This window comes from Ambystoma mexicanum, unplaced genomic scaffold (genome assembly GCF_040938575.1).
Source record: "Ambystoma mexicanum isolate Mex_15411 unplaced genomic scaffold, UKY_AmexF1_1 Mex_scaf1, whole genome shotgun sequence".
In the NCBI taxonomy this organism is placed as follows: Eukaryota; Metazoa; Chordata; class Amphibia; order Caudata; family Ambystomatidae; genus Ambystoma; species Ambystoma mexicanum.
In genome coordinates this window covers 43,440-70,209 of record NW_027182324.1, presented here as the reverse complement: position 1 = coordinate 70,209, position 26,770 = coordinate 43,440, and the positions used below count along the sequence as shown (strand labels likewise).

Here is a 26,770-nt window from a genome sequence, read left to right as displayed (position 1 = left end):
TATTTCTGATGGCATCGCAACCTTGGGCAATATGACTCTAAGGTAGTGGAGTCCAGAGTTCTTGGATGCTTTGCCAACATTTCAAGCCTGACTGTGCTTCTAAATAGCATGAAACAGCAATCTTTGTTCAAAGTTTTAATATTGGGGAGACAGATTGGTCGAAAAAAAAGCAGACAGGCGCTGCTGAGATTCGAACTCAGGATCTCCTGTTTACTAGACAGGCGCTTTAACCAACTAAGCCATAGCACCTTTTTTGCATCTGGTCGCCTTTCCTTCCTCATGTAATCATTTAGAAGTGAAATCCACTTTTTTAAGGCTGGGCTTCTGTTGCAATATAACTTTTCAAAATGTTTTCCAATTGACTGAAACTCCATTGCACAAAACGAGCATGTCATTAATCGTCGATTTAGAGTGGACTGCATTGCCCAGTGTGTGCATTGAGGAGCACATGTTCGTCTTTACTGGGGAGCAAGTTTGCACTCATGAATGTGGCAAAACATTCAAATCCGTAAGTGGGTGAACATTAAAGTCCTAGATGCTGCAAATCTCTATATCTGGATACGGAATGACTGAAAAAAGTTATGTCTCCAGTGTCAAAATGTGTGTAATGCACTAGTAATTCATTTCCTTTATTGACCAGTGAGGTAGCCATGTATGGAGGTGCTGTAGAGTGAAAATCAAGTTTCAAATGAGCAGTGATCCCTGTGCCTGGATAGCTCAGTCGGTAGAGCATCAGACTTTTAATCTGAGGGTCCAGGGGTCAAGTCCCTGTTCAGGCGTACCGTTGCTTCTTTTACAAAAATTTAAGCAGGAAATATGAATTGCTCATTCTAATATGTGCTATTTCTGATGGCATCGCAACCTTGGGCAATATGACTCTAAGGTAGTGGAGTCCAGAGTTCTTGGATGCTTTGCCAACATTTCAAGCCTGACTGTGCTTCTAAATAGCATGAAATAGCAATCTTTGTACAAAGTTTTAATATTGGGGAGACAGATTGGTCGAAAAAAAAGCAGACAGGCGCTGCTGAGATTCGAACTCAGGATCTCCTGTTTACTAGACAGGCGCTTTAACCAACTAAGCCACAGCACCTTTTTTGCATCTGGTCTCCTTTCCATTCTCATGTAATCATTTAGAAGTGAAATCCACTTTTTTAAGGCTGGGCTTCTGTTGCAATATAACTTTTCAAAATGTTTTCCAATTGACTGAAACTCCATTGCACAAAACGAGCATGTCATTAATCGTCGATTTAGAGTGGACTGCATTGCCCAGTGTGTGCATTGAGGAGCACATGTTCGTCTTTACTGGGGAGCAAGTTTGCACTCATGAATGTGGCAAAACATTCAAATCCGTAAGTGGGTGAACATTAAAGTCCTAGATGCTGCAAATATCTATATCTGGATACGGAATGACTGAAAAAAGTTATGTCTCCAGTGTCAAAATGTGTGTAATGCACTAGTAATTCATTTCCTTTATTGACCAGTGAGGTAGCCATGTATGGAGGTGCTGTAGAGTGAAAATCAAGTTTCAAATGGGCAGTGATCCCTGTGCCTGGATAGCTCAGTCGGTAGAGCATCAGACTTTTAATCTGAGGGTCCAGGGTTCAAGTCACTGTTCAGGCGTACCTTTGCTTCTTTTACAAAAAATTAAGCAGGAAATATGAATTGCTCATTCTAATATGTGCTATTTCTGATGGCATCCCAACCTTGGGCAATATGACTCTAAGGTAGTGGAGTCCAGAGTTCTTGGATGCTTTGCCAACATTTCAAGCCTGACTGTGCTTCTAAATAGCATGAAATAGCAATCTTTGTACAAAGTTTTAATATTGGGGAGACAGATTGGTCGAAAAAAAAGCAGACAGGCGCTGCTGAGATTCGAACTCAGGATCTCCTGTTTACTAGACAGGCGCTTTAACCAACTAAGCCACAGCACCTTTTTTGCATCTGGTCTCCTTTCCTTCCTCATGTAATCATTTAGAAGTGAAATCCATTTTTTTTAAGGCTGGGCTTCTGTTGAAATATAACTTTTCAAAATGTTTTCCAATTGACTGAAACTCCATTGCACAAAACGAGCATGTCATTAATCGTCGATTTAGAGCGGACTGCATTGCCCAGTGTGTGCATTGAGGTGCACATGTACGTCTTTACTGGGGAGCAAGTTTGCACTCATGAATGTGGCAAAACATTCAAATCCGTAAGTGGGTGACCATTAAAGTCCTAGATGCTGCAAATCTCTACATCTGGATACGGAATGACTGAAAAAAGTTATGTCTCCAGTGTCAAAATGTGTGTAATGCACTAGTAATTCATTTCCTTTATTGACCAGTGAGGTAGCCATGTATGGAGGTGCTGTAGAGTGAAAATCAAGTTTCAAATGGGCAGTGATCCCTGTGCCTGGATAGCTCAGTCGGTAGAGCATCAGACTTTTAATCTGATGGTCCAGGGTTCAAGTCCCTGTTGCATCTGGTCTCCTTTCCTTCCTCATGTAATCATTTAGAAGTGAAATCCACTTTTTTTAAGGCTGGGCTTCTGTTGCAATATAACTTTTCAAAATGTTTTCCAATTGACTGAAACTCCATTGCACAAAACGAGCATGTCAGTAATCGACGATTTAGAGTGGACTGCATTGCCCAGTGTGTGCATTGAGGAGCACATGTACGTCTTTACTGGGGAGCAAGTTTGCACTCATGAATGTGGCAAAACATTCAAATCCGTGGGGTGGATGACCATTAAAGTCCTAGATGCTGCAAATCTCTATATCTGGATACGGAATGACTGAAAAAAGTCATGTCTCCAGTGTCAAAATGTGTGTAATGCACTAGTAATTCATTTCCTTTATTGACCAGTGAGGTAGCCATGTATGGAAGTGCTGTAGAGTGAAAATCAAGTTTCAAATGGGCAGTGATCCTGTGGGTCCAGGGTTCAAGTCCCTGTTCAAGCGTACCTTTGCTTCTTTTACAAAAAATTAAGCAGGAAATATGAATTGCTCATTCGAATATGTGTTATTTCTGATGGCATCTCAACCTTGGGCAATATGACTCTAAGGTAGTGGAGACCAGAGTTCTTGGGTGCTTTGCCAACATTTCAAGCCTGACTGTGCTTCTAAATAGCATGAAATAGCAATCTTTGTACAAAGTTTTAATATTGGGGAGACAGATTGGTCGAAAAAAAAGCAGACAGGTGCTGCTGAGATTCGAACTCAGGATCTCCTTTTTACTAGACAGGCGCTTTAACCAACTAAGCCACAGCACCTTTTTTGCATCTGGTCTCCTTTCCTTCCTCATGTAATCATTTAGAAGTGAAATCCACTTTTTTTAAGGCTGGGCTTCTGTTGCAATATAACTTTTCAAAATGTTTTCCAATTGACTGAAACTCCATTGCACAAAACGAGCATGTCATTAATCGTCGATTTAGAGTGGACGGCATTGCCCAGTGTGTGCATTGAGGAGCACATGTTCGTCTTTACTGGGGAGCAAGTTTGCACTCATGAATGTGGCAAAACATTCAAATCCGTAAGTGGGTGAACATTAAAGTCCTAGATGCTGCAAATCTCTATATCTGGATACGGAATGACTGAAAAAAGTTATGTCTCCAGTGTCAAAATGTGTGTAATGCACTAGTAATTCATTTCCTTTATTGACCAGTGAGGTAGCCATGTATGGAGGTGCTGTAGAGTGAAAATCAAGTTTCAAATGGCAGTGATCCCTGTGCCTGGATAGCTCAGTCGGTAGAGCATCAAACTTTTAATCTGAGGGTTCAGGGTTCAAGTCCCTGCACAGGCGTACCTTCGCTTCTTTTACAAAAAATTAAGCAGGAAATATGAATTGCTCATTCTAATATGTGCTATTTCTGATGGCATCGCAACCTTGGGCAATATGACTCTAAGGTGGTGGAGTCCAGAGTTCTTGGATGCTTTGCCAACATTTCAAGCCTGACTGTGCTTCTAAATAGCATGAAATAGCAATCTTTGTTCAAAGTTTTAATATTGGGGAGACAGATTGGTCGAAAAAAAAGCAGACAGGCGCTGCTGAGATTCGAACTCAGGATCTCCTGTTTACTAGACAGGCGCTTTAACCAACTAAGCCACAGCACCTTTTTTGCATCTGGTCTCCTTTCCTTCCTCATGTAATCATTTAGAAGTGAAATACACTTTTTTAAGGCTGGGCTTCTGTTGCAATATAACTTTTCAAAATGTTTTCCAATTGACTGAAACTCCATTGCACAAAACGAGCATGTCATTAATCGTCGATTTAGAGTGGACTGCATTGCCCAGTGTGTGCATTGAGGAGCACATGTTCGTCTTTACTGGGGAGCAAGTTTGCACTCATGAATGTGGCAAAACATTCAAATCCGTAAGTGGGTGAACATTAAAGTCCTAGATGCTGCAAATCTCTATATCTGGATACGGAATGACTGAAAAAAGTTATGTCTCCAGTGTCAAAATGTGTGTAATGCACTAGTAATTCATTTCCTTTATTGACCAGTGAGGTAGCCATGTATGGAGGTGCTGTAGAGTGAAAATCAAGTTTCAAATGAGCAGTGATCCCTGTGCCTGGATAGCTCAGTTGGTAGAGCATCAGACTTTTAATCTGAGGGTCCAGGGTTCAAGTCCCTGTTCAGGGGTACCTTTGCTTCTTTTACAAAAAATTAAGCAGGAAATATGAATTGCTCATTCTAATATGTGCTATTTCTGATGGCATCGCAACCTTGGGCAATATGACTCTAAGGTAGTGGAGTCCAGAGTTCTTGGATGCTTTGCCAACATTTCAAGCCTGACTGTGGTTCTAAATAGCATGAAATAGCAATCTTTGTACAAAGTTTTAATATTGGGGAGACAGATTGGTCGAAAAAAAAGCAGACAGGCGCTGCTGAGATTCGAACTCAGGATCTCCTGTTTACTAGACAGGCGCTTTAACCAACTAAGCCACAGCACCTTTTTTACATCTGGTCTCCTTTCCTTCCTCATGTAATCATTTAGAAGTGAAATCCACTTTTTTAAGGCTGGGCTTCTGTTGCAATATAACTTTTCAAAATGTTTTCCAATTGACTGAAACTCCATTGCACAAAACGAGCATGTCATTAATCGTTGATTTAGAGTGGACTGCATTGCCCAGTGTGTGCATTGAGGAGCACATGTTTGTCTTTACTGGGGAGCAAGTTTGCACTCATGAATGTGGCAAAACATTCAAATCCGTAAGTGGGTGAACATTAAAGTCCTAGATGCTGCAAATCTCTATATCTGGATACGGAATGACTGAAAAAAGTTATGTCTCCAGTGTCAAAATGTGTGTAATGCACTAGTAATTCATTTCCTTTATTGACCAGTGAGGTAGCCTTGTATGGAGGTGCTGTAGAGTGAAAATCAAGTTTCAAATGGGCAGTGATACTTGTGCCTGGATAGCTCAGTCGGTAGAGCATCAGACTTTTAATCTGAGGGTCCAGGGTTCAAGTCCCTGTTCAGGCGTACCTTTGCTTCTTTTACAAAAAATTAAGCAGGAAATATGAATTGCTCATTCTAATATGTGCTATTTCTGATGGCATCGCAACCTTGGGCAATATGACTCTAAGGTAGTGGAGTCCAGAGTTCTTGGATGCTTTGCCAACATTTCAAGCCTGACTGTGCTTCTAAATAGCATGAAATAGCAATCTTTGTACAAAGTTTTAATATTGGGGAGACAGATTGGTCGAAAAAAAAGCAGACAGGCGCTGCTGAGATTCGAACTCAGGATCTCCTGTTTACTAGACAGGCGCTTTAACCAACTAAGCCACAGCACCTTTTTTGCATCTGGTCTCCTTTCCTTCCTCATGTAATCATTTAGAAGTGAAATCCACTTTTTTAAGGCTGGGCTTCTGTTGCAATATAACTTTTCAAAATGTTTTCCAATTGACTGAAACTCCATTGCACAAAACGAGCATGTCATTAATCGTCGATTTAGAGTGGACTGCATTGCCCAGTGTGTGCATTGAGGAGCACATGTTCGTCTTTACTGGGGAGCAAGTTTGCACTCATGAATGTGGCAAAACATTCAAATCCGTAAGTGGGTGAACATTAAAGTCCTAGATGCTGCAAATCTCTATATCTGGATACGGAATGACTGAAAAAAGTTATGTCTCCAGTGTCAAAATGTGTGTAATGCACTAGTAATTCATTTCCTTTATTGACCAGTGAGGTAGCCATGTATGGAGGTGCTGTAGAGTGAAAATCAAGTTTCAAATGAGCAGTGATCCCTGTGCCTGGATAGCTCAGTCGGTAGAGCATCAGACTTTTAATCTGAGGGTCCAGGGTTCAAGTCCCTGTTCAGGCGTACCTTTGCTTCTTTTACAAAAATTTAAGCAGGAAATATGAATTGCTCATTCTAATATGTGCTATTTCTGATGGCATCGCAACCTTGGGCAATATGACTCTAAGGTAGTGGAGTCCAGAGTTCTTGAATGCTTTGCCAACATTTCAAGCCTGACTGTGCTTCTAAATAGCATGAAATAGCAATCTTTGTACAAAGTTTTAATATTGGGGAGACAGATTGGTCGAAAAAAAAGCAGACAGGCGCTGCTGAGATTCAAACTCAGGATCTCCTGTTTACTAGAAAGGCGCTTTAACCAACTAAGCCACAGCACCTTTTTTGCATCTGGTCTCCTTTCCATTCTCATGTAATCATTTAGAAGTGAAATCCACTTTTTTAAGGCTGGGCTTCTGTTGCAATATAACTTTTCAAAATGTTTTCCAATTGACTGAAACTCCATTGCACAAAACGAGCATGTCATTAATCATCGATTTAGAGTGGACTGCATTGCCCAGTGTGTGCATTGAGGAGCACATGTTCGTCTTTACTGGGGAGCAAGTTTGCACTCATGAATGTGGCAAAACATTCAAATCCGTAAGTGGGTGAACATTAAAGTCCTAGATGCTGCAAATCTCTATATCTGGATACGGAATGACTGAAAAAAGTTATGTCTCCAGTGTCAAAATGTGTGTAATGCACTAGTAATTCATTTCCTTTATTGACCAGTGAGGTAGCCATGTATGGAGGTGCTGTAGAGTGAAAATCAAGTTTCAAATGGACAGTGATTCCTGTGCCTGGATAGCTCAGTCGGTAGAGCATCAGACTTTTAATCTGAGGGTCCAGGGTTCAAGTCACTGTTCAGGCGTACCTTTGCTTCTTTTACAAAAAATTAAGCAGGAAATATGAATTGCTCATTCTAATATGTGCGATTTCTGATGGCATCGCAACCTTGGGCAATATGACTCTAAGGTAGTGGAGTCCAGAGTTCTTGGATGCTTTGCCAACATTTCAAGCCTGACTGTGCTTCTAAATAGCATGAAATAGCAATCTTTGTACAAAGTTTAATATTGGGGAGACAGATTGGTCGAAAAAAAAGCAGACAGGCGCTGCTGAGATTCGAACTCAGGATCTCCTGTTTACTAGACAGGCGCTTTAACCAACTAAGCCACAGCACCTTTTTTGCATCTGGTCTCCTTTCCTTCCTCATGTAATCATTTAGAAGTGAAATCCATTTTTTTTAAGGCTGGGCTTCTGTTGCAATATAACTTTTCAAAATGTTTTCCAATTGACTGAAACTCCATTGCACAAAACGAGCATGTCATTAATCGTCGATTTAGAGCGGACTGCATTGCCCAGTCTGTGCATTGAGGAGCACATGTACGTCTTTACTGGGGAGCAAGTTTGCACTCATGAATGTGGCAAAACATTCAAATCCGTAAGTGGGTGACCATTAAAGTCCTAGATGCTGCAAATCTCTACATCTGGATACGGAATGACTAAAAAAAGTTATGTCTCCAGTGTCAAAATGTGTGTAATGCACTAGTAATTCATTTCCTTTATTGACCAGTGAGGTAGCCATGTATGGAGGTGCTGTAGAGTGAAAATCAAGTTTCAAATGGGCAGTGATCCCTGTGCCTGGATAGCTCAGTCGGTAGAGCATCAGACTTTTAATCTGAGGGTCCAGGGTTCAAGTCCCTGTTGCATCTGGTCTCCTTTCCTTCCTCATGTAATCATTTAGAAGTGAAATCCACTTTTTTTAAGGCTGGGCTTCTGTTGCAATATAACTTTTCAAAATGTTTTCCAATTGACTGAAACTCCATTGCACAAAACGAGCATGTCAGTAATCGACGATTTAGAGTGGACTGCATTGCCCAGTGTGTGCATTGAGGAGCACATGTACGTCTTTACTGGGGAGCAAGTATGCACTCATGAATGTGGCAAAACATTCAAATCCGTGGGGTGGATGACCATTAAAGTCCTAGATGCTGCAAATCTCTATATCTGGATACGGAATGACTGAAAAAAGTCATGTCTCCAGTGTCAAAATGTGTGTAATGCACTAGTAATTCATTTCCTTTATTGACCAGTGAGGTAGCCATGTATGGAGGTGCTGTAGAGTGAAAATCAAGTTTCAAATGGGCAGTGATCCTGTGGGTCCAGGGTTCAAGTCCTTGTTCAAGCGTACCTTTGCTTCTTTTACAAAAAATTAAGCAGGAAATATGAATTGCTCATTCGAATATGTGTTATTTCTGATGGCATCTCAACCTTGGGCAATATGACTCTAAGGTAGTGGAGACCAGAGTTCTTGGGTGCTTTGCCAACATTTCAAGCCTGACTGTGCTTCTAAATAGCATGAAATAGCAATCTTTGTACAAAGTTTTAATATTGGGGAGACAGATTGGTCGAAAAAAAGCAGACAGGCGCTGCTGAGATTCGAACTCAGTATCTCCTTTTTACTAAACAGGCGCTTTAACCAACTAAGCCACAGCACCTTTTTTGCATCTGGTCTCCTTTCCTTCCTCATGTAATCATTTAGAAGTGAAATCCACTTTTTTTAAGGCTGGGCTTCTGTTGCAATATAACTTTTCAAAATGTTTTCCAATTGACTGAAACTCCATTGCACAAAACGAGCATGTCATTAATCGTCGATTTAGAGTGGACTGCATTGCCCAGTGTGTGCATTGAGGAGCACATGTTCGTCTTTACTGGGGAGCAAGTTTGCACTCATGAATGTGGCAAAACATTCAAATCCGTAAGTGGGTGAACATTAAAGTCCTAGATGCTGCAAATCTCTATATCTGGATACAGAATGACTGAAAAAAGTTATGTCTCCAGTGTCAAAATGTGTGTAATGCACTAGTAATTCATTTCCTTTATTGACCAGTGAGGTAGCCATGTATGGAGGTGCTGTAGAGTGAAAATCAAGTTTCAAATGAGCAGTGATCCCTGTGCCTGGATAGCTCAGTCGGTAGAGCATCAGACTTTTAATCTGAGGGTCCAGGGGTCAAGTCCCTGTTCAGGCGTACCGTTGCTTCTTTTACAAAAATTTAAGCAGGAAATATGAATTGCTCATTCTAATATGTGCTATTTCTGATGGCATCGCAACCTTGGGCAATATGACTCTAAGGTAGTGGAGTCCAGAGTTCTTGGATGCTTTGCCAACATTTCAAGCCTGACTGTGCTTCTAAATAGCATGAAATAGCAATCTTTGTACAAAGTTTTAATATTGGGGAGACAGATTGGTCGAAAAAAAAGCAGACAGGCGCTGCTGAGATTCGAACTCAGGATCTCCTGTTTATTAGACAGGCGCTTTAACCAACTAAGCCACAGCACCTTTTTTGCATCTGGTCTCCTTTCCATTCTCATGTAATCATTTAGAAGTGAAATCCACTTTTTTAAGGCTGGGCTTCTGTTGCAATATAACTTTTCAAAATGTTTTCCAATTGACTGAAACTCCATTGCACAAAACGAGCATGTCATTAATCGTCGATTTAGAGTGGACTGCATTGCCCAGTGTGTGCATTGAGGAGCACATGTTCGTCTTTACTGGGGAGCAAGTTTGCACTCATGAATGTGGCAAAACATTCAAATCCGTAAGTGGGTGAACATTAAAGTCCTAGATGCTGCAAATCTCTATATCTGGATACGGAATGACTGAAAAAAGTTATGTGTCCAGTGTCAAAATGTGTGTAATGCACTAGTAATTCATTTCCTTTATTGACCATTGAGGTAGCCATGTATGGAGGTGCTGTAGAGTGAAAATCAAGTTTCAAATGGGCAGTGATCCCTGTGCCTGGATAGCTCAGTCGGTAGAGCATCAGACTTTTAATCTGAGGGTCCAGGGTTCAAGTCACTGTTCAGGCGTACCTTTGCTTCTTTTACAAAAAATTAAGCAGGAAATATGAATTGCTCATTCTAATATGTGCTATTTCTGATGGCATCCCAACCTTGGGCAATATGACTCTAAGGTAGTGGAGTCCAGAGTTCTTGGATGCTTTGCCAACATTTCAAGCCTGACTGTGCTTCTAAATAGCATGAAATAGCAATCTTTGTACAAAGTTTTAATATTGGGGAGACAGATTGGTCGAAAAAAAAGCAGACAGGCGCTGCTGAGATTCGAACTCAGGATCTCCTGTTTACTAGACAGGCGCTTTAACCAACTAAGCCACAGCACCTTTTTTGCATCTGGTCTCCTTTCCTTCCTCATGTAATCATTTAGAAGTGAAATCCATTTTTTTTAAGGCTGGGCTTCTGTTGAAATATAACTTTTCAAAATGTTTTCCAATTGACTGAAACTCCATTGCACAAAACGAGCATGTCATTAATCGTCGATTTAGAGCGGACTGCATTGCCCAGTGTGTGCATTGAGGTGCACATGTACGTCTTTACTGGGGAGCAAGTTTGCACTCATGAATGTGGCAAAACATTCAAATCTGTAAGTGGGTGACCATTAAAGTCCTAGATGCTGCAAATCTCTACATCTGGATACGGAATGACTGAAAAAAGTTATGTCTCCAGTGTCAAAATGTGTGTAATGCACTGGTAATTCATTTCCTTTATTGACCAGTGAGGTAACCATGTATGGAGGTGCTGTAGAGTGAAAATCAAGTTTCAAATGGGCAGTGATCCCTGTGCCTGGATAGCTCAGTCGGTAGAGCATCAGACTTTTAATCTGATGGTCCAGGGTTCAAGTCCCTGTTGCATCTGGTCTCCTTTCCTTCCTCATGTAATCATTTAGAAGTGAAATCCACTTTTTTTAAGGCTGGGCTTCTGTTGCAATATAACTTTTCAAAATGTTTTCCAATTGACTGAAACTCCATTGCACAAAACGAGCATGTCAGTAATCGACGATTTAGAGTGGACTGCATTGCCCAGTGTGTGCATTGAGGAGCACATGTACGTCTTTACTGGGGAGCAAGTTTGCACTCATGAATGTGGCAAAACATTCAAATCCGTGGGGTGGATGACCATTAAAGTCCTAGATGCTGCAAATCTCTATATCTGGATACGGAATGACTGAAAAAAGTCATGTCTCCAGTGTCAAAATGTGTGTAATGCACTAGTAATTCATTTCCTTTATTGACCAGTGAGGTAGCCATGTATGGAAGTGCTGTAGAGTGAAAATCAAGTTTCAAATGGGCAGTGATCCTGTGGGTCCAGGGTTCAAGTCCCTGTTCAAGCGTACCTTTGCTTCTTTTACAAAAAATTAAGCAGGAAATATGAATTGCTCATTCGAATATGTGTTATTTCTGATGGCATCTCAACCTTGGGCAATATGACTCTAAGGTAGTGGAGACCAGAGTTCTTGGGTGCTTTGCCAACATTTCAAGCCTGACTGTGCTTCTAAATAGCATGAAATAGCAATCTTTGTACAAAGTTTTAATATTGGGGAGACAGATTGGTCGAAAAAAAAGCAGACAGGCGCTGCTGAGATTCGAACTCAGGATCTCCTTTTTACTAGACAGGCGCTTTAACCAACTAAGCCACAGCACCTTTTTTGCATCTGGTCTCCTTTCCTTCCTCATGTAATCATTTAGAAGTGAAATCCACTTTTTTTAAGGCTGGGCTTCTGTTGCAATATAACTTTTCAAAATGTTTTCCAATTGACTGAAACTCCATTGCACAAAACGAGCATGTCATTAATCGTCGATTTAGAGTGGACTGCATTGCCCAGTGTGTGCATTGAGGAGCACATGTTCGTCTTTACTGGGGAGCAAGTTTGCACTCATGAATGTGGCAAAACATTCAAATCCGTAAGTGGGTGAACATTAAAGTCCTAGATGCTGCAAATCTCTATATCTGGATACGGAATGACTGAAAAAAGTTATGTCTCCAGTGTCAAAATGTGTGTAATGCACTAGTAATTCATTTCCTTTATTGACCAGTGAGGTAGCCATGTATGGAGGTGCTGTAGAGTGAAAATCAAGTTTCAAATGAGCAGTGATCCCTGTGCCTGGATAGCTCAGTTGGTAGAGCATCAGACTTTTAATCTGAGGGTCCAGGGTTCAAGTCCCTGTTCAGGGGTACCTTTGCTTCTTTTACAAAAAATTAAGCAGGAAATATGAATTGCTCATTCTAATATGTGCTATTTCTGATGGCATCGCAACCTTGGGCAATATGACTCTAAGGTAGTGGAGTCCAGAGTTCTTGGATGCTTTGCCAACATTTCAAGCCTGACTGTGCTTCTAAATAGCATGAAATAGCAATCTTTGTACAAAGTTTTAATATTGGGGAGACAGATTGGTCGAAAAAAAAGCAGACAGGCGCTGCTGAGATTCGAACTCAGGATCTCCTGTTTATTAGACAGGCGCTTTAACCAACTAAGCCACAGCACCTTTTTTGCATCTGGTCTCCTTTCCATTCTCATGTAATCATTTAGAAGTGAAATCCACTTTTTTAAGGCTGGGCTTCTGTTGCAATATAACTTTTCAAAATGTTTTCCAATTGACTGAAACTCCATTGCACAAAACGAGCATGTCATTAATCGTCGATTTAGAGTGGACTGCATTGCCCAGTGTGTGCATTGAGGAGCACATGTTCGTCTTTACTGGGGAGCAAGTTTGCACTCATGAATGTGGCAAAACATTCAAATCCGTAAGTGGGTGAACATTAAAGTCCTAGATGCTGCAAATCTCTATATCTGGATACAGAATGACTGAAAAAAGTTATGTCTCCAGTGTCAAAATGTGTGTAATGCACTAGTAATTCATTTCCTTTATTGACCAGTGAGGTAGCCATGTATGGAGGTGCTGTAGAGTGAAAATCAAGTTTCAAATGAGCAGTGATCCCTGTGCCTGGATAGCTCAGTCGGTAGAGCATCAGACTTTTAATCTGAGGGTCCAGGGGTCAAGTCCCTGTTCAGGCGTACCGTTGCTTCTTTTACAAAAATTTAAGCAGGAAATATGAATTGCTCATTCTAATATGTGCTATTTCTGATGGCATCGCAACCTTGGGCAATATGACTCTAAGGTAGTGGAGTCCAGAGTTCTTGGATGCTTTGCCAACATTTCAAGCCTGACTGTGCTTCTAAATAGCATGAAATAGCAATCTTTGTACAAAGTTTTAATATTGGGGAGACAGATTGGTCGAAAAAAAAGCAGACAGGCGCTGCTGAGATTCGAACTCAGGATCTCCTGTTTATTAGACAGGCGCTTTAACCAACTAAGCCACAGCACCTTTTTTGCATCTGGTCTCCTTTCCATTCTCATGTAATCATTTAGAAGTGAAATCCACTTTTTTAAGGCTGGGCTTCTGTTGCAATATAACTTTTCAAAATGTTTTCCAATTGACTGAAACTCCATTGCACAAAACGAGCATGTCATTAATCGTCGATTTAGAGTGGACTGCATTGCCCAGTGTGTGCATTGAGGAGCACATGTTCGTCTTTACTGGGGAGCAAGTTTGCACTCATGAATGTGGCAAAACATTCAAATCCGTAAGTGGGTGAACATTAAAGTCCTAGATGCTGCAAATCTCTATATCTGGATACGGAATGACTGAAAAAAGTTATGTGTCCAGTGTCAAAATGTGTGTAATGCACTAGTAATTCATTTCCTTTATTGACCATTGAGGTAGCCATGTATGGAGGTGCTGTAGAGTGAAAATCAAGTTTCAAATGGGCAGTGATCCCTGTGCCTGGATAGCTCAGTCGGTAGAGCATCAGACTTTTAATCTGAGGGTCCAGGGTTCAAGTCACTGTTCAGGCGTACCTTTGCTTCTTTTACAAAAAATTAAGCAGGAAATATGAATTGCTCATTCTAATATGTGCTATTTCTGATGGCATCCCAACCTTGGGCAATATGACTCTAAGGTAGTGGAGTCCAGAGTTCTTGGATGCTTTGCCAACATTTCAAGCCTGACTGTGCTTCTAAATAGCATGAAATAGCAATCTTTGTACAAAGTTTTAATATTGGGGAGACAGATTGGTCGAAAAAAAAGCAGACAGGCGCTGCTGAGATTCGAACTCAGGATCTCCTGTTTACTAGACAGGCGCTTTAACCAACTAAGCCACAGCACCTTTTTTGCATCTGGTCTCCTTTCCTTCCTCATGTAATCATTTAGAAGTGAAATCCATTTTTTTTAAGGCTGGGCTTCTGTTGAAATATAACTTTTCAAAATGTTTTCCAATTGACTGAAACTCCATTGCACAAAACGAGCATGTCATTAATCGTCGATTTAGAGCGGACTGCATTGCCCAGTGTGTGCATTGAGGTGCACATGTACGTCTTTACTGGGGAGCAAGTTTGCACTCATGAATGTGGCAAAACATTCAAATCTGTAAGTGGGTGACCATTAAAGTCCTAGATGCTGCAAATCTCTACATCTGGATACGGAATGACTGAAAAAAGTTATGTCTCCAGTGTCAAAATGTGTGTAATGCACTGGTAATTCATTTCCTTTATTGACCAGTGAGGTAACCATGTATGGAGGTGCTGTAGAGTGAAAATCAAGTTTCAAATGGGCAGTGATCCCTGTGCCTGGATAGCTCAGTCGGTAGAGCATCAGACTTTTAATCTGATGGTCCAGGGTTCAAGTCCCTGTTGCATCTGGTCTCCTTTCCTTCCTCATGTAATCATTTAGAAGTGAAATCCACTTTTTTTAAGGCTGGGCTTCTGTTGCAATATAACTTTTCAAAATGTTTTCCAATTGACTGAAACTCCATTGCACAAAACGAGCATGTCAGTAATCGACGATTTAGAGTGGACTGCATTGCCCAGTGTGTGCATTGAGGAGCACATGTACGTCTTTACTGGGGAGCAAGTTTGCACTCATGAATGTGGCAAAACATTCAAATCCGTGGGGTGGATGACCATTAAAGTCCTAGATGCTGCAAATCTCTATATCTGGATACGGAATGACTGAAAAAAGTCATGTCTCCAGTGTCAAAATGTGTGTAATGCACTAGTAATTCATTTCCTTTATTGACCAGTGAGGTAGCCATGTATGGAAGTGCTGTAGAGTGAAAATCAAGTTTCAAATGGGCAGTGATCCTGTGGGTCCAGGGTTCAAGTCCCTGTTCAAGCGTACCTTTGCTTCTTTTACAAAAAATTAAGCAGGAAATATGAATTGCTCATTCGAATATGTGTTATTTCTGATGGCATCTCAACCTTGGGCAATATGACTCTAAGGTAGTGGAGACCAGAGTTCTTGGGTGCTTTGCCAACATTTCAAGCCTGACTGTGCTTCTAAATAGCATGAAATAGCAATCTTTGTACAAAGTTTTAATATTGGGGAGACAGATTGGTCGAAAAAAAAGCAGACAGGCGCTGCTGAGATTCGAACTCAGGATCTCCTTTTTACTAGACAGGCGCTTTAACCAACTAAGCCACAGCACCTTTTTTGCATCTGGTCTCCTTTCCTTCCTCATGTAATCATTTAGAAGTGAAATCCACTTTTTTTAAGGCTGGGCTTCTGTTGCAATATAACTTTTCAAAATGTTTTCCAATTGACTGAAACTCCATTGCACAAAACGAGCATGTCATTAATCGTCGATTTAGAGTGGACTGCATTGCCCAGTGTGTGCATTGAGGAGCACATGTTCGTCTTTACTGGGGAGCAAGTTTGCACTCATGAATGTGGCAAAACATTCAAATCCGTAAGTGGGTGAACATTAAAGTCCTAGATGCTGCAAATCTCTATATCTGGATACGGAATGACTGAAAAAAGTTATGTCTCCAGTGTCAAAATGTGTGTAATGCACTAGTAATTCATTTCCTTTATTGACCAGTGAGGTAGCCATGTATGGAGGTGCTGTAGAGTGAAAATCAAGTTTCAAATGAGCAGTGATCCCTGTGCCTGGATAGCTCAGTTGGTAGAGCATCAGACTTTTAATCTGAGGGTCCAGGGTTCAAGTCCCTGTTCAGGGGTACCTTTGCTTCTTTTACAAAAAATTAAGCAGGAAATATGAATTGCTCATTCTAATATGTGCTATTTCTGATGGCATCGCAACCTTGGGCAATATGACTCTAAGGTAGTGGAGTCCAGAGTTCTTGGATGCTTTGCCAACATTTCAAGCCTGACTGTGGTTCTAAATAGCATGAAATAGCAATCTTTGTACAAAGTTTTAATATTGGGGAGACAGATTGGTCGAAAAAAAAGCAGACAGGCGCTGCTGAGATTCGAACTCAGGATCTCCTGTTTACTAGACAGGCGCTTTAACCAACTAAGCCACAGCACCTTTTTACATCCGGTCTCCTTTCCTTCCTCATGTAATCATTTAGAAGTGAAATCCACTTTTTTAAGGCTGGGCTTCTGTTGCAATATAACTTTTCAAAATGTTTTCCAATTGACTGAAACTCCATTGCACAAAACGAGCATGTCATTAATCGTCGATTTAGAGTGGACTGCATTGCCCAGTGTGTGCATTGAGGAGCACATGTTCGTCTTTACTGGGGAGCAAGTTTGCACTCATGAATGTGGCAAAACATTCAAATCCGTAAGTGGGTGAACATTAAAGTCCTAGATGCTGCAAATCTCTATATCTGGATACGGAATGACTGAAAAAAGTTATGTCTCCAGTGTCAAAATGTGTGTAATGCACTAGTAATTCATTTCCTTTATTGACCAGTGAGGTAGCCATGTATGGAGGTGCTGTAGAGTGAAAATCAAGTTTCAAATGAGTAGTGATCCCTGTGCCTGGATAGCTCAGTCGGTAGAGCATCAGACTTTTAATCTGAGGGTCCAGGGTTCAAGTCCCTGTTCAGGCGTACCTTTGCTTCTTTTACAAAAATTTAAGCAGGAAATATGAATTGCTCATTCTAATATGTGCTATTTCTGATGGCATCGCAACCTTGGGCAATATGACTCTAAGGTAGTGGAGTCCAGAGTTCTTGGATGCTTTGCCAACATTTCAAGCCTGACTGTGCTTCTAAATAGCATGAAATAGCAATCTTTGTACAAAGTTTTAATATTGGGGAGACAGATTGGTCGAAAAAAAAGCAGACAGGCGCTGCTGAGATTCGAACTCAGGATCTCCTGTTTACTAGAAAGGCACTTTAACCAACTAAGCCACAGCACCTTTTTTGCATCTGGTCTCCTTTCCATTCTCATGTAATCATTTAGAAGTGAAATCCACTTTTTTAAGGCTGGGCTTCTGTTGCAATATAACTTTTCAAAATGTTTTCCAATTGACTGAAACTCCATTGCACAAAACGAGCATGTCATTAATCATCGATTTAGAGTGGACTGCATTGCCCAGTGTGTGCATTGAGGAGCACATGTTCGTCTTTACTGGGGAGCAAGTTTGCACTCATGAATGTGGCAAAACATTCAAATCCGTAAGTGGGTGAACATTAAAGTCCTAGATGCTGCAAATCTCTATATCTGGATACGGAATGACTGAAAAAAGTTATGTCTCCAGTGTCAAAATGTGTGTAATGCACTAGTAATTCATTTCCTTTATTGACCAGTGAGGTAGCCATGTATGGAGGTGCTGTAGAGTGAAAATCAAGTTTCAAATGGGCAGTGATCCCTGTGCCTGGATAGCTCAGTCGGTAGAGCATCAGACTTTTAATCTGAGGGTCCAGGGTTCAAGTCACTGTTCAGGCGTACCTTTGCTTCTTTTACAAAAAATTAAGCAGGAAATATGAATTGCTCATTCTAATATGTGCGATTTCTGATGGCATCGCAACCTTGGGCAATATGACTCTAAGGTAGTGGAGTCCAGAGTTCTTGGATGCTTTGCCAACATTTCAAGCCTGACTGTGCTTCTAAATAGCATGAAATAGCAATCTTTGTACAAAGTTTTAATATTGGGGAGACAGATTGGTCGAAAAAAAAGCAGACAGGCGCTGCTGAGATTCGAACTCAGGATCTCCTGTTTACTAGACAGGCGCTTTAACCAACTAAGCCACAGCACCTTTTTTGCATCTGGTCTCCTTTCCTTCCTCATGTAATCATTTAGAAGTGAAATCCATTTTTTTTAAGGCTGGGCTTCTGTTGCAATATAACTTTTCAAAATGTTTTCCAATTGACTGAAACTCCATTGCACAAAACGAGCATGTCATTAATCGTCGATTTAGAGCGGACTGCATTGCCCAGTGTGTGCATTGAGGAGCACATGTACGTCTTTACTGGGGAGCAAGTTTGCACTCATGAATGTGGCAAAACATTCAAATCCGTAAGTGGGTGACCATTAAAGTCCTAGATGCTGCAAATCTCTACATCTGGATACGGAATGCCTAAAAAAAGTTATGTCTCCAGTGTCAAAATGTGTGTAATGCACTAGTAATTCATTTCCTTTATTGACCAGTGAGGTAGCCATGTATGGAGGTGCTGTAGAGTGAAAATCAAGTTTCAAATGGACAGTGATCCCTGTGCCTGGATAGCTCAGTCGGTAGAGCATCAGACTTTTAATCTGAGGGTCCAGGGTTCAAGTCCCTGTTGCATCTGGTCTCCTTTCCTTCCTCATGTAATCATTTAGAAGTGAAATCCACTTTTTTTAAGGCTGGGCTTCTGTTGCAATATAACTTTTCAAAATGTTTTCCAATTGACTGAAACTCCATTGCACAAAACGAGCATGTCAGTAATCGACGATTTAGAGTGGACTGCATTGCCCAGTGTGTGCATTGAGGAGCACATGTACGTCTTTACTGGGGAGCAAGTTTGCACTCATGAATGTGGCAAAACATTCAAATCCGTGGGGTGGATGACCATTAAAGTCCTAGATGCTGCAAATCTCTATATCTGGATACGGAATGACTGAAAAAAGTCATGTCTCCAGTGTCAAAATGTGTGTAATGCACTAGTAATTCATTTCCTTTATTGACCAGTGAGGTAGCCATGTATGGAGGTGCTGTAGAGTGAACATCAAGTTTCAAATGGGCAGTGATCCTGTGGGTCCAGGGTTCAAGTCCTTGTTCAAGCGTACCTTTGCTTCTTTTACAAAAAATTAAGCAGGAAATATGAATTGCTCATTCGAATATGTGTTATTTCTGATGGCATCTCAACCTTGGGCAATATGACTCTAAGGTAGTGGAGACCAGAGTTCTTGGGTGCTTTGCCAACATTTCAAGCCTGACTGTGCTTCTAAATAGCATGAAATAGCAATCTTTGTACAAAGTTTTAATATTGGGGAGACAGATTGGTCGAAAAAAAGCAGACAGGCGCTGCTGAGATTCGAACTCAGTATCTCCTTTTTACTAGACAGGCGCTTTAACCAACTAAGCCACAGCACCTTTTTTGCATCTGGTCTCCTTTCCTTCCTCATGTAATCATTTAGAAGTGAAATCCACTTTTTTTAAGGCTGGGCTTCTGTTGCAATATAACTTTTCAAAATGTTTTCCAATTGACTGAAACTCCATTGCACAAAACGAGCATGTCATTAATCGTCGATTTAGAGTGGACTGCATTGCCCAGTGTGTGCATTGAGGAGCACATGTTCGTCTTTACTGGGGAGCAAGTTTGCACTCATGAATGTGGCAAAACATTCAAATCCGTAAGTGGGTGAACATTAAAGTCCTAGATGCTGCAAATCTCTATATCTGGATACGGAATGACTGAAAAAAGTTATGTCTCCAGTGTCAAAATGTGTGTAATGCACTAGTAATTCATTTCCTTTATTGACCAGTGAGGTAGCCATGTATGGAGGTGCTGTAGAGTGAAAATCAAGTTTCAAATGGCAGTGATCCCTGTGCCTGGATAGCTCAGTCGGTAGAGCATCAAGCTTTTAATCTGAGGGTCCAGGGTTCAAGTCCCTGCTCAGGCGTACCTTCGCTTCTTTTACAAAAAATTAAGCAGGAAATATGAATTGCTCATTCTAATATGTGCTATTTCTGATGGCATCGCAACCTTGGGCAATATGACTCTAAGGTAGTGGAGTCCAGAGTTCTTGGATGCTTTGCCAACATTTCAAGCCTGACTGTGCTTCTAAATAGCATGAAATAGCAATCTTTGTTCAAAGTTTTAATATTGGGGAGACAGATTGGTCGAAAAAAAAGCAGACAGGCGCTGCTGAGATTCGAACTCAGGATCTCCTGTTTACTAGACAAGCGCTTTAACCAACTAAGCCATAGCACCTTTTTTGCATCTGGTCTCCTTTCCTTCCTCATGTAATCATTTAGAAGTGAAATCCACTTTTTTAAGGCTGGGCTTCTGTTGCAATATAACTTTTCAAAATGTTTTCCAATTGACTGAAACTCCATTGCACAAAACGAGCATGTCATTAATCGTCGATTTAGAGTGGACTGCATTGCCCAGTGTGTGCATTGAGGAGCACATGTTCGTCTTTACTGGGGAGCAAGTTTGCACTCATGAATGTGGCAAAACATTCAAATCCGTAAGTGGGTGAACATTAAAGTCCTAGATGCTGCAAATCTCTATATCTGGATACGGAATGACTGAAAAAAGTTATGTCTCCAGTGTCAAAATGTGTGTAATGCACTAGTAATTCATTTCCTTTATTGACCAGTGAGGTAGCCATGTCTGGAGGTGCTGTAGAGTGAAAATCAAGTTTCAAATGAGCAGTGATCCCTGTGCCTGGATAGCTCAGTTGGTAGAGCATCAGACTTTTAATCTGAGGGTCCAGGGTTCAAGTCCCTGTTCAGGGGTACCTTTGCTTCTTTTACAAAAAATTAAGCAGGAAATATGAATTGCTCATTCTAATATGTGCTATTTCTGATGGCATCGCAACCTTGGGCAATATGACTCTAAGGTAGTGGAGTCCAGAGTTCTTGGATGCTTTGCCAACATTTCAAGCCTGACTGTGGTTCTAAATAGCATGAAATAGCAATCTTTGTACAAAGTTTTAATATTGGGGAGACAGATTGGTCGAAAAAAAAAGCAGACAGGCGCTGCTGAGATTCGAACTCAGGATCTCCTGTTTACTAGACAGGCGCTTTAACCAACTAAGCCACAGCACCTTTTTTGCATCTGGTCTCCTTTCCTTCCTCATGTAATCATTTAGAAGTGAAATACACTTTTTTAAGGCTGGGCTTCTGTTGCAATATAACTTTTCAAAATGTTTTCCAATTGACTGAAACTCCATTGCACAAAACGAGCATGTCATTAATCGTCGATTTAGAGTGGACTGCATTGCCCAGTGTGTGCATTGAGGAGCACATGTTCGTCTTTACTGGGGAGCAAGTTTGCACTCATGAATGTGGCAAAACATTCAAATCCGTAAGTGGGTGAACATTAAAGTCCTAGATGCTGCAAATCTCTATATCTGGATACGGAATGACTGAAAAAAGTTATGTCTCCAGTGTCAAAATGTGTGTAATGCACTAGTAATTCATTTCCTTTATTGACCAGTGAGGTAGCCATGTATGGAGGTGCTGTAGAGTGAAAATCAAGTTTCAAATGAGCAGTGATCCCTGTGCCTGGATAGCTCAGTTGGTAGAGCATCAGACTTTTAATCTGAGGGTCCAGGGTTCAAGTCCCTGTTCAGGGGTACCTTTGCTTCTTTTACAAAAAATTAAGCAGGAAATATGAATTGCTCATTCTAATATGTGCTATTTCTGATGGCATCGCAACCTTGGGCAATATGACTCTAAGGTAGTGGAGTCCAGAGTTCTTGGATGCTTTGCCAACATTTCAAGCCTGACTGTGGTTCTAAATAGCATGAAATAGCAATCTTTGTACAAAGTTTTAATATTGGGGAGACAGATTGGTCGAAAAAAAAGCAGACAGGCGCTGCTGAGATTCGAACTCAGGATCTCCTGTTTACTAGACAGGCGCTTTAACCAACTAAGCCACAGCACCTTTTTTACATCTGGTCTCCTTTCCTTCCTCATGTAATCATTTAGAAGTGAAATCCACTTTTTTAAGGCTGGGCTTCTGTTGCAATATAACTTTTCAAAATGTTTTCCAATTGACTGAAACTCCATTGCACAAAACGAGCATGTCATTAATCGTCGATTTAGAGTGGACTGCATTGCCCAGTGTGTGCATTGAGGAGCACATGTTCGTCTTTACTGGGGAGCAAGTTTGCACTCATGAATGTGGCAAAACATTCAAATCCGTAAGTGGGTGAACATTAAAGTCCTAGATGCTGCAAATCTCTATATCTGGATACGGAATGACTGAAAAAAGTTATGTCTCCAGTGTCAAAATGTGTGTAATGCACTAGTAATTCATTTCCTTTATTGACCAGTGAGGTAGCCATGTATGGAGGTGCTGTAGAGTGAAAATCAAGTTTCAAATGAGTAGTGATCCCTGTGCCTGGATAGCTCAGTCGGTAGAGCATCAGACTTTTAATCTGAGGGTCCAGGGTTCAAGTCCCTGTTCAGGCGTACCTTTGCTTCTTTTACAAAAATTTAAGCAGGAAATATGAATTGCTCATTCTAATATGTGCTATTTCTGATGGCATCGCAACCTTGGGCAATATGACTCTAAGGTAGTGGAGTCCAGAGTTCTTGGATGCTTTGCCAACATTTCAAGCCTGACTGTGCTTCTAAATAGCATGAAATAGCAATCTTTGTACAAAGTTTTAATATTGGGGAGACAGATTGGTCGAAAAAAAAGCAGACAGGCGCTGCTGAGATTCGAACTCAGGATCTCCTGTTTACTAGAAAGGCGCTTTAACCAACTAAGCCACAGCACCTTTTTTGCATCTGGTCTCCTTTCCATTCTCATGTAATCATTTAGAAGTGAAATCCACTTTTTTAAGGCTGGGCTTCTGTTGCAATATAACTTTTCAAAATGTTTTCCAATTGACTGAAACTCCATTGCACAAAACGAGCATGTCATTAATCATCGATTTAGAGTGGACTGCATTGCCCAGTGTGTGCATTGAGGAGCACATGTTCGTCTTTACTGGGGAGCAAGTTTGCACTCATGAATGTGGCAAAACATTCAAATCCGTAAGTGGGTGAACATTAAAGTCCTAGATGCTGCAAATCTCTATATCTGGATACGGAATGACTGAAAAAAGTTATGTCTCCAGTGTCAAAATGTGTGTAATGCACTAGTAATTCATTTCCTTTATTGACCAGTGAGGTAGCCATGTATGGAGGTGCTGTAGAGTGAAAATCAAGTTTCAAATGGGCAGTGATCCCTGTGCCTGGATAGCTCAGTCGGTAGAGCATCAGACTTTTAATCTGAGGGTCCAGGGTTCAAGTCACTGTTCAGGCGTACCTTTGCTTCTTTTACAAAAAATTAAGCAGGAAATATGAATTGCTCATTCTAATATGTGCGATTTCTGATGGCATCGCAACCTTGGGCAATATGACTCTAAGGTAGTGGAGTCCAGAGTTCTTGGATGCTTTGCCAACATTTCAAGCCTGACTGTGCTTCTAAATAGCATGAAATAGCAATCTTTGTACAAAGTTTTAATATTGGGGAGACAGATTGGTCGAAAAAAAAGCAGACAGGCGCTGCTGAGATTCGAACTCAGGATCTCCTGTTTACTAGACAGGCGCTTTAACCAACTAAGCCACAGCACCTTTTTTGCATCTGGTCTCCTTTCCTTCCTCATGTAATCATTTAGAAGTGAAATCCATTTTTTTTAAGGCTGGGCTTCTGTTGCAATATAACTTTTCAAAATGTTTTCCAATTGACTGAAACTCCATTGCACAAAACGAGCATGTCATTAATCGTCGATTTAGAGCGGACTGCATTGCCCAGTGTGTGCATTGAGGAGCACATGTACGTCTTTACTGGGGAGCAAGTTTGCACTCATGAATGTGGCAAAACATTCAAATCCGTAAGTGGGTGACCATTAAAGTCCTAGATGCTGCAAATCTCTACATCTGGATACGGAATGCCTAAAAAAAGTTATGTCTCCAGTGTCAAAATGTGTGTAATGCACTAGTAATTCATTTCCTTTATTGACCAGTGAGGTAGCCATGTATGGAGGTGCTGTAGAGTGAAAATCAAGTTTCAAATGGACAGTGATCCCTGTGCCTGGATAGCTCAGTCGGTAGAGCATCAGACTTTTAATCTGAGGGTCCAGGGTTCAAGTCCCTGTTGCATCTGGTCTCCTTTCCTTCCTCATGTAATCATTTAGAAGTGAAATCCACTTTTTTTAAGGCTGGGCTTCTGTTGCAATATAACTTTTCAAAATGTTTTCCAATTGACTGAAACTCCATTGCACAAAACGAGCATGTCAGTAATCGACGATTTAGAGTGGACTGCATTGCCCAGTGTGTGCATTGAGGAGCACATGTACGTCTTTACTGGGGAGCAAGTTTGCACTCATGAATGTGGCAAAACATTCAAATCCGTGGGGTGGATGACCATTAAAGTCCTAGATGCTGCAAATCTCTATATCTGGATACGGAATGACTGAAAAAAGTCATGTCTCCAGTGTCAAAATGTGTGTAATGCACTAGTAATTCATTTCCTTTATTGACCAGTGAGGTAGCCATGTATGGAGGTGCTGTAGAGTGAACATCAAGTTTCAAATGGGCAGTGATCCTGTGGGTCCAGGGTTCAAGTCCTTGTTCAAGCGTACCTTTGCTTCTTTTACAAAAAATTAAGCAGGAAATATGAATTGCTCATTCGAATATGTGTTATTTCTGATGGCATCTCAACCTTGGGCAATATGACTCTAAGGTAGTGGAGACCAGAGTTCTTGGGTGCTTTGCCAACATTTCAAGCCTGACTGTGCTTCTAAATAGCATGAAATAGCAATCTTTGTACAAAGTTTTAATATTGGGGAGACAGATTGGTCGAAAAAAAGCAGACAGGCGCTGCTGAGATTCGAACTCAGTATCTCCTTTTTACTAGACAGGCGCTTTAACCAACTAAGCCACAGCACCTTTTTTGCATCTGGTCTCCTTTCCTTCCTCATGTAATCATTTAGAAGTGAAATCCACTTTTTTTAAGGCTGGGCTTCTGTTGCAATATAACTTTTCAAAATGTTTTCCAATTGACTGAAACTCCATTGCACAAAACGAGCATGTCATTAATCGTCGATTTAGAGTGGACTGCATTGCCCAGTGTGTGCATTGAGGAGCACATGTTCGTCTTTACTGGGGAGCAAGTTTGCACTCATGAATGTGGCAAAACATTCAAATCCGTAAGTGGGTGAACATTAAAGTCCTAGATGCTGCAAATCTCTATATCTGGATACGGAATGACTGAAAAAAGTTATGTCTCCAGTGTCAAAATGTGTGTAATGCACTAGTAATTCATTTCCTTTATTGACCAGTGAGGTAGCCATGTATGGAGGTGCTGTAGAGTGAAAATCAAGTTTCAAATGGCAGTGATCCCTGTGCCTGGATAGCTCAGTCGGTAGAGCATCAAACTTTTAATCTGAGGGTCCAGGGTTCAAGTCCCTGCTCAGGCGTACCTTCGCTTCTTTTACAAAAAATTAAGCAGGAAATATGAATTGCTCATTCTAATATGTGCTATTTCTGATGGCATCGCAACCTTGGGCAATATGACTCTAAGGTAGTGGAGTCCAGAGTTCTTGGATGCTTTGCCAACATTTCAAGCCTGACTGTGCTTCTAAATAGCATGAAATAGCAATCTTTGTTCAAAGTTTTAATATTGGGGAGACAGATTGGTCGAAAAAAAAGCAGACAGGCGCTGCTGAGATTCGAACTCAGGATCTCCTGTTTACTAGACAAGCGCTTTAACCAACTAAGCCATAGCACCTTTTTTGCATCTGGTCTCCTTTCCTTCCTCATGTAATCATTTAGAAGTGAAATCCACTTTTTTAAGGCTGGGCTTCTGTTGCAATATAACTTTTCAAAATGTTTTCCAATTGACTGAAACTCCATTGCACAAAACGAGCATGTCATTAATCGTCGATTTAGAGTGGACTGCATTGCCCAGTGTGTGCATTGAGGAGCACATGTTCGTCTTTACTGGGGAGCAAGTTTGCACTCATGAATGTGGCAAAACATTCAAATCCGTAAGTGGGTGAACATTAAAGTCCTAGATGCTGCAAATCTCTATATCTGGATACGGAATGACTGAAAAAAGTTATGTCTCCAGTGTCAAAATGTGTGTAATGCACTAGTAATTCATTTCCTTTATTGACCAGTGAGGTAGCCATGTCTGGAGGTGCTGTAGAGTGAAAATCAAGTTTCAAATGGGCAGTGATCCCTGTGCCTGGATAGCTCAGTCGGTAGAGCATCAGACTTTTAATCTGAGGGTCCAGGGTTCAAGTCACTGTTCAGGCGTACCTTTGCTTCTTTTACAAAAAATTAAGCAGGAAATATGAATTGCTCATTCTAATATGTGCTATTTCTGATGGCATCCCAACCTTGGGCAATATGACTCTAAGGTAGTGGAGTCCAGAGTTCTTGGATGCTTTGCCAACATTTCAAGCCTGACTGTGCTTCTAAATAGCATGAAATAGCAATCTTTGTACAAAGTTTTAATATTGGGGAGACAGATTGGTCGAAAAAAAAGCAGACAGGCGCTGCTGAGATTCGAACTCAGGATCTCCTGTTTACTAGACAGGCGCTTTAACCAACTAAGCCACAGCACCTTTTTTGCATCTGGTCTCCTTTCCTTCCTCATGTAATCATTTAGAAGTGAAATCCATTTTTTTTAAGGCTGGGCTTCTGTTGAAATATAACTTTTCAAAATGTTTTCCAATT

At 40.9% G+C, this 26,770-nt stretch overlaps 7 non-coding genes across 7 annotated transcripts; 4 read left to right on the top strand and 3 right to left on the bottom strand.

Moving 5' to 3' along the window:
* The first annotated feature begins 5,388 nt into the window (after positions 1 to 5,388).
* TRNAK-UUU (transfer RNA lysine (anticodon UUU)) lies at positions 5,389 to 5,461 on the top strand. The gene has a single exon. It is a non-coding gene; the product is annotated as a tRNA-Lys (tRNA).
* Positions 5,462 to 6,229: 768 nt separating this feature from the next.
* Positions 6,230 to 6,302, top strand: TRNAK-UUU (transfer RNA lysine (anticodon UUU)). The gene has a single exon. It is a non-coding gene; the product is annotated as a tRNA-Lys (tRNA).
* A 3,236-nt stretch (positions 6,303 to 9,538) lies between these two features.
* TRNAI-AAU (transfer RNA isoleucine (anticodon AAU)) lies at positions 9,539 to 9,612 on the bottom strand. The gene has a single exon. It is a non-coding gene; the product is annotated as a tRNA-Ile (tRNA).
* A 2,927-nt stretch (positions 9,613 to 12,539) lies between these two features.
* Positions 12,540 to 12,613, bottom strand: TRNAI-AAU (transfer RNA isoleucine (anticodon AAU)). The gene has a single exon. It is a non-coding gene; the product is annotated as a tRNA-Ile (tRNA).
* A 767-nt stretch (positions 12,614 to 13,380) lies between these two features.
* On the bottom strand, positions 13,381 to 13,454 carry TRNAI-AAU (transfer RNA isoleucine (anticodon AAU)). The gene has a single exon. It is a non-coding gene; the product is annotated as a tRNA-Ile (tRNA).
* Positions 13,455 to 16,911: 3,457 nt separating this feature from the next.
* TRNAK-UUU (transfer RNA lysine (anticodon UUU)) lies at positions 16,912 to 16,984 on the top strand. Its single transcript has one exon. It is a non-coding gene; the product is annotated as a tRNA-Lys (tRNA).
* A 5,450-nt stretch (positions 16,985 to 22,434) lies between these two features.
* On the top strand, positions 22,435 to 22,507 carry TRNAK-UUU (transfer RNA lysine (anticodon UUU)). Its single transcript has one exon. It is a non-coding gene; the product is annotated as a tRNA-Lys (tRNA).
* Positions 22,508 to 26,770: the final 4,263 nt, after the last annotated feature.